Source organism: Eubalaena glacialis, chromosome 2 (assembly GCF_028564815.1).
Source record: "Eubalaena glacialis isolate mEubGla1 chromosome 2, mEubGla1.1.hap2.+ XY, whole genome shotgun sequence".
Taxonomy (NCBI): domain Eukaryota; kingdom Metazoa; phylum Chordata; class Mammalia; order Artiodactyla; family Balaenidae; genus Eubalaena; species Eubalaena glacialis.
The window spans coordinates 136,544,297-136,551,608 of NC_083717.1; positions in this window are offsets into that span (position 1 = coordinate 136,544,297).

The window sequence follows — 7,312 nt, forward strand, 5'->3', positions numbered from 1 at the left end:
CCCTCTTGTGCCTCCCTCCCACCCCTCTAGGTGGTCACAAAGCACTGAGCTGATCTCCCTGTGCTATGCAGCTGCCTCCCACTAGCTATCTATTTTACATTTGGTAGTATGTGTATGTCAATGCTACTCTCTCACTTCGTCCCAGCTTACCCTTCCCCCTCCCCGTGTCCTGAAGTTCCTTCTGTACGTCTGCATCTTTATTCTTGTCCTGCCCATAAAAGTTATTTCTGAATTGGTTTATTGATTGTGTTGCCTTCAACATGGCAACTTGGTTATATATAGAAGGATAGGTTTTTTAATGTATTCATATAATATGATGTGACAGATGATTCTTGCATAATTATACATTCCTACTACAAAGATTTCTTTATGTCGAGGCAACTCGCTATCAATATTTCTTATGTCTAATTCCATTCCTGAAGTATCTACCAAAACCAAAAATCATCCTTTCAGGCTGACAGACTACTGTGTCCTCTGTCAGAATATCTAATAAAAAATAAGCCTGGAAATGTCTTATTATAATTGAATTGACCATTTACTATGACAATGTATACATTTTAGTAAGTGTTCTGCCAAAGACGCCATCACATACATCCAAACAATCCATATTTGCTTGTGTTTAAATTTGATTTGTGTAGTTCAGAACATTTAAAAGCTTTTTTTTTTTTTTTGAGCAGAATCTGAATCAGTTGGTTTTTGGGACTGGGCCTGAGATTCTGCATTTTTTTTAACCTTTATTTATTTATTTATTTATTTATGGCTGTGTTGGGTCTTCATTTCTGTGCGAGGGCTTTCTCTAGTTGTGGCAAGTGGGGGCCACTCTTCATCGCGGTGCGCGGGCCTCTCACTATCGCGGCCTCTCTTGTTGCGGAGCACAGGCTCCAGACGCGCAGGCTCAGTAGTTGTGGCTCACGGGCCTAGTTGCTCCGTGGCATGTGTGATCTTCCCACACCAGGGCTCGAACCCGTGTCCCCTGCATTGGCAGGCAGATTCTCAACCACTGCGCCACCAGGGAACAGGGAAGCCCTAAAAGCTATCTTTGAATGGTTTTATTTATTGTGGTCCCTTGAACATGGCAATTTGGTTATATATAGAAGGATACAATATTTTTAAAAAATTATTCATATTATATGAATATATGTGCAGATGATGTTTGGGTAATTATAATCATCTGAGTAGGAAATAGGCATTCTTAAAGGCAAAAAAATAAGATATTACCATTACATCTGCATCTACTATATTCAAAATTTTCTAACAGAAAAAAAGGTAGTAAATCATATGGATGTTTTGTTTAAATGACTAAACATCAAAACATTTGTAAATATCTGTTTTAATCATTCAGTCTTCAGTCACTATTTGGAATCATGTAAACCAGTTTAAGAATTAGCCAGTTCCATGTGGAAATGAAAAATAATGACTCTGTTCAAGATAAATCACATAGAATTTATGATTCTTATAAAATGATGGGTTATTTATTTATTTATTTATGAGAATTGTATATTTCCTCTCTGGTGTTGCTTAATTATTTGTGTGTGTATATGTGTTAGTCTTAATAAACAGAGCCGTCAAAGCTAATGATAAAGATTCTATTATCAGCCAAGACTAGTCTGTTTTCTTTCATTTTGTTCAAAATGAGTCCCTAGAAGAGATTAAGAAAAAGAAATTCACACACAAAGACCTTGACATTTTCTCTGCAGTTTACAAGATGTTTACAACAAAGCAGTTGTTATCTTCTGTGATTTTTGTAGGCAAATATCAAATCTATTCCTATATCTCCCATATGTGTTCTATTGTTTTGCAATTAATATTAAGATTAATTTTAAGAAACATAGTTGATACCCCCTTTTTAAAATACAAATTGCATCCCCTTACTTAAACCACACTACAAGTAATAGTATGAATCCAATTAGGATTTTAACTGCTGAATGATTTCCTTCATCTTAGAAAAAATAAGACAGTCACTGTTCCCTATTATTTAAAATAAAATGAATACAATTATCTTTTAAGTTCAGAATAACTTCCACATAGGCTGTTAGTTTGTAATGATGTGTAGAGTATTTCCATCTATAACTAAATACACAGTGTGAGTATAGTATGAGTGTACTCTGAGTACACATAGTGTAATGCACATAATTTATAAATAATAAGAAATTATATTTTATGAATGGGAAGCACAAAGTTTGAACATGGAAGTGATATATGGCACCGCTTAAATTAGGTCTTAGACTCTGTCAATTTGTGAATACACTATGGTTCCTGATTATTATAACATTGTTTCAAACAATATGTAACAAACAGTCTGCATTTAATGTATATAATGCTATTTCCCTCTTCAGCTTTCCATTTAATTGCTTGGAATGGCAGCCTGGCTCCAAGATTGTCCCTAAGGATTATCACTTCCTGGTATTCATGCCCTTGTACACTACTCTTCCACACTGTGTAGGGGTTGTTCTTTGTGACCAGTGGAATATAGCAGATTTCATGGTAAAATGATTTCTGAGGCTAGGTTATTAAAGTCATTGTCTCTTATGTGTTGCACCCCTCCTCTTTGAACACTAGCTTTATAGAAAGCCACTTGTCATGCTGTGAGGACACTCCAACAACCCATATAGAGAGATCTGCATAGTGAGGAACTGAGCCTTTCTGAAAACAGCCAGCAAGGAATGGAGGTCTTCTGCCAACATCCATCTTAGAATTGGATCCTTTTTTTTTCTTAACATCTTTATTGGAATATAATTGCTTTACAATGGTGTGTTAGTTTCTGCTGTATAACAAAGTGAATCAACTATGTACATATACATATATCCCCATATCTCCTCCCTCTTGCGTCTCCCTCCCACCCTCACTATCCCACCCCTCTAGGTGGTCACAAAGCACTGCGCTGATCTCCCTGTGCTATGTGGCTGCTTCCCACTAGCTATCTATTCCTTGTCAAAGTTTCAGATTACTATAGCCTTAGTTGACTAATTAATTGCAATCTTAGGAAGAATCTAAACTGTGACTCCTCAGTTAAACTAAGCTAAACTGTCCCCAGATTCCTGAAACACAGAAACTGTGGGAAAATAAGTATTAATATTAATGTTATTTTAAGGCTTTTAAGTTTTAAGGTAATGTATTTGTAACAATAAGTAACTAAAATAGATTTTAGTACCAGAAGTGTTATCTTAGGCAGAGGGAAGCAAAGTTTTAGTATCATTGGAACTAGATACTGGGCATAATCTGGAAGAATGTTGAGGAAAGTGTTATTAAAAGCTTGATGATTGTTGAAGAAACTGTAGAAGCTGATGACTTTTGAAGTGGCTATAAGTGAGGGCTTAAAGACAAATGAGAAAAATCTTTTCAGAAATGGGAAGAAAGAGTATACTTTTCCTGTAGTGAACAAAAGTTTAGCAACTCTGCTGCCTGTGGTGATATAGGAAGTAGGAAAATTGGACTAACGAATTTGGTGATATTGCTAAGGAAATTTCTAGACAAAATGTTGAAAGTGTCACCTGTCTTCTTGATACTCGCATTAAGATTCCAGAGGGGAAAAGTAAGGTAATAAAAGGACTGTTAACAAAAATGAGCCTGAGCTTATGATTTTGAAAACTTCAGCCTCTCCAGATAGCAACTAATACTAAAATTAAGAGTAGATCTTAAGCATTCTTATCACAAAGAATTAAAAAATAATAGGTAACTATTTGAGGTGATGAATGTGTTAGTTAATTAACCTGATTGTGGTAATCATTTCAAACATATTAAATCATCATGTACATTTTAAATAAATGCAATTTTATTTATTAACTGTACTTCAAAAAGCAAGGGGGGAAGAAAACATTACTTTCAGGCAAATATTAAATCTAGAGCACTTTTAGAATACATGCTCTACTTATGAAAATGAGGTTGTTACTATAAAATCATTTGGTAAAACCCCAGAAAGATCAGTAGTGGTGCCTCAGAAGGCATGCAATCAGACAAAAGATATTCTATAGATTTTGAGGGCATTCCTCAGGCAACATCTTAATCAAATAATAGAGATTTAATAAGTTTATGGACCATTCCCCTCAACAGAAGCTCAAGGCAGAGATTATCTGAAAGGCATTTATAGCAGGCTTTTATCTACTGGAGTGAATTTCAGTAAAAATCACCAGAAACCCACACAGTTTTTAAGGGTATTATATTTGCAGAAATACCACCAGATTAGATTGAAAAAGAGAAAATACAAAATGAAACAAGAACTTTGGACCTCCACATTTCTATAACCATGAAACAGGCTTAGAAATCTATTCACCTGCAAATACACGCTACCTTTCTTGAAAAGAGAATGGTGATGCAGAGGTCAGAACTATGAGCCATGGAGAATTATTCCTAGCCCCTGAGTTCCCACCAACAAACTTTCTACACATACCAGGCTGAATTTCAAAATTGTTATGAAGTTCTTTGTGCTTCCCAATAGTTCCCTTTTTGAACATAAATGTGTATACCCTTATCCCAAGCCTTTCCCACTATTGTATTGGTATGTTGGGTGCATGTGGAGAAGATAATATCTTTTTAATTATATAGGTTAAGAAAACTATAATCAAGTAACTATACTTAAGGAATTACACCTAAAGAACTTCATCTTCAAATGTAACTGACTTATATGACAAGATTCTGGACTTTGAGCAGATGCTATAATGGGATGAAATGTTATGGAGTGGAGGTAGGAGGGGATGAGTGTATTTTATATGCGGAAAGATGTAAATAATTTGTGGCCAGAGAGTTGACCATGGTTTTAAAACATGTCCACACATTCTTTGATAATTCTTTCTTCACAAGATGAAACCTAATTCCCCACCACCTATGGCTAGACTATATTTTGTGACTCTCTAGTAAACAGAATTTGGTGAAAATAATGGTGTGACTTCTGAGATTAGGATATAAGAGACATGTAGCTTTCTCCTTCTTTTCTCTCTTGGATCACTTACCCTGGAGAAATCTTTGCTATGTAAATGTTGTTACTTATATTATCATTTACTGATTTAGTTATATGAAAAGTTATTAAAAACCCCAGTAAAAAATTGCTAAACTTTAGATTATCAAAATAATGGGAATACAATGTGTATCAACAAGTGATGGTATTTATATTTTATTTCTTTTAGGGATTTTAGAAAATACCAGCTATTATAAATTTTAATTTGTGCATTGAAAATTTTAATGATTGAAATGTCAGGCAAACTTGTTTAAAAATAATAACTTTTGATCTTGTGAAGACTGTTACTTAATATTTTGAAGGATCAGCCTATTTTTCACAAAGTTTCATACTAAATATTTCTGGAAGATTCATTCACCCACATGTTCTTGAATTTAGAGGAAAACTATTTAATCTTTAATCAGGATTTTTTATTCTAAAACATTTTCAGAATAGCAGAGAAAAAGATTTTATAATGTACTGAGTATATATGAGCTGTGTAGAATTAGTCTCTTTGACTATGATTTGGTACATAGTCATTTTGAATATCTTAAAATGTCTATTTTAAATTACTTAAAATATTTTTATATCAGGAATTCTACACTGACTTTTATTTGAAAATCTTTAAACAAATTTAAATAGAAAATGTTATTACTTGTTTACTTTAACATTACAATTTTCATTATTAATAATAAAAATAAAGATACCTTATATAATTAATTATTTTTTGGTAAAATAATCCATTTCTATAAGATTACAAGGAAATATTTTTGAAGATAACTACTTAGTACATACATACATACAGTGCTTTATAAGGAAAAGCTTATGTTAAATGATAAAACTTTCTGAGTATTTCGGGCCAGGTTTTTAATCTTGGTTCTTACACTTATACCTGTTTTTGTTTAAATATTAAAACTATGTTTTAAGGTATATTGCAAAAACATGATTACAATTCTATCTAAATGATAACTCACTTAGATCCACTATTTGTCATCATACTGCCACTGTTCTTTTACTTCTTTCCATACATAATACGTTATTGAAACTACAAACCCTATTTAAGATATGTGGGTTTCTTACAGGTGTTAATACTCTTGGGTCTCGATTCTAAAGTTTTTTCATGTTAGAAAAAATATAAATAGATGATAGTTGAGTTTTAAATTATTATAAAATTGCTTTTTTGTGTTTTTGAAAATTGACATGATTACCTGTTGTTAAATCATAAAGTTGACCAGTATTACATCCACAAAGAGGTGTGTAATGTCACACAAGAATGGCTTTAAGGCAATAAAACTGGACTATTATTTGATTGAATACATTAACAAGTATAAAGACATAATCAGTCCGAAGAAGGATCAGCCCACACAGAGATACAGAAAAAAGAAATACAGGAAAGTTATATGGGTGCTCATCCAAGCAAAATTCAGATGAAAGGGCTACATTCTTGCCTGCATCCTAAACCTATTTGGTCTAGGTGACAGAACTTTCTCATTAGTAAAGACGTATTGCCACCTACTTGATTAATCTTTCCTGATTTACTTTTGTAGACTTAACCACATTATACTCCCACACAGTGCTGGGCATCCTTCTCCCCTTGATAACAGTTTGTGGTTAGTATTTGTTTGTAGAATTTTGGCACATTTACTAGAGCATAAGTTTGGTGTAGCAAGTTAGTGAATTTCCACACCTTACCCGGGGCCTCACACTAAATGTGCCTTAATTAATACACTTAAATGAAAGATATATAAATACTTCAAACTAAATAGTTTTAAATAGCCTTAAAACTTAAACATGTGAGTCTTAACATTCCCACATGAGGCTTTTTTAGAATGAGTTAGCATTTCAGAATTTGATAATTCTGTGACACTGACCAAATCAAACATTTATGTTTTATTATAATGCAGGTGCTGTGTTAGATGATGACCATTTAAAAACACAGGATTTCTGCCTTCAAAACTCTCATAGATTAATGAGAAAGATTTATAAGTGAACTTTTTCAACTGATTTTAATGAATGTTAAAAAGGTGATATATAAGATTACAGCCTTGACAAGAAGAAACTTTCTATAGGATTGATTGTGTGTTTAGCAAGGGGAGAAAGGAGTGACTCTCAATCTGTATCATGAACAATGAGTCAGTGTGAGGCATTTCAGGTAAGGGGATATAGATGGGCAAAATAATTAATTCATGAAAGAACTTAGTACATTCAAGGAACTTCTTCAAGATTACAGAATGGTTATAAGATATGCTGCTGGTTGTAAGCAATAGCATATCAATCAGTCTCAGGTTAATAATATAGAAACCCAGGTTAATAATATAGAAATAATATAGAAATCGTATAGAAATCAGGCTTTCAACAGAGAGGATATCATTTAGGGAATTA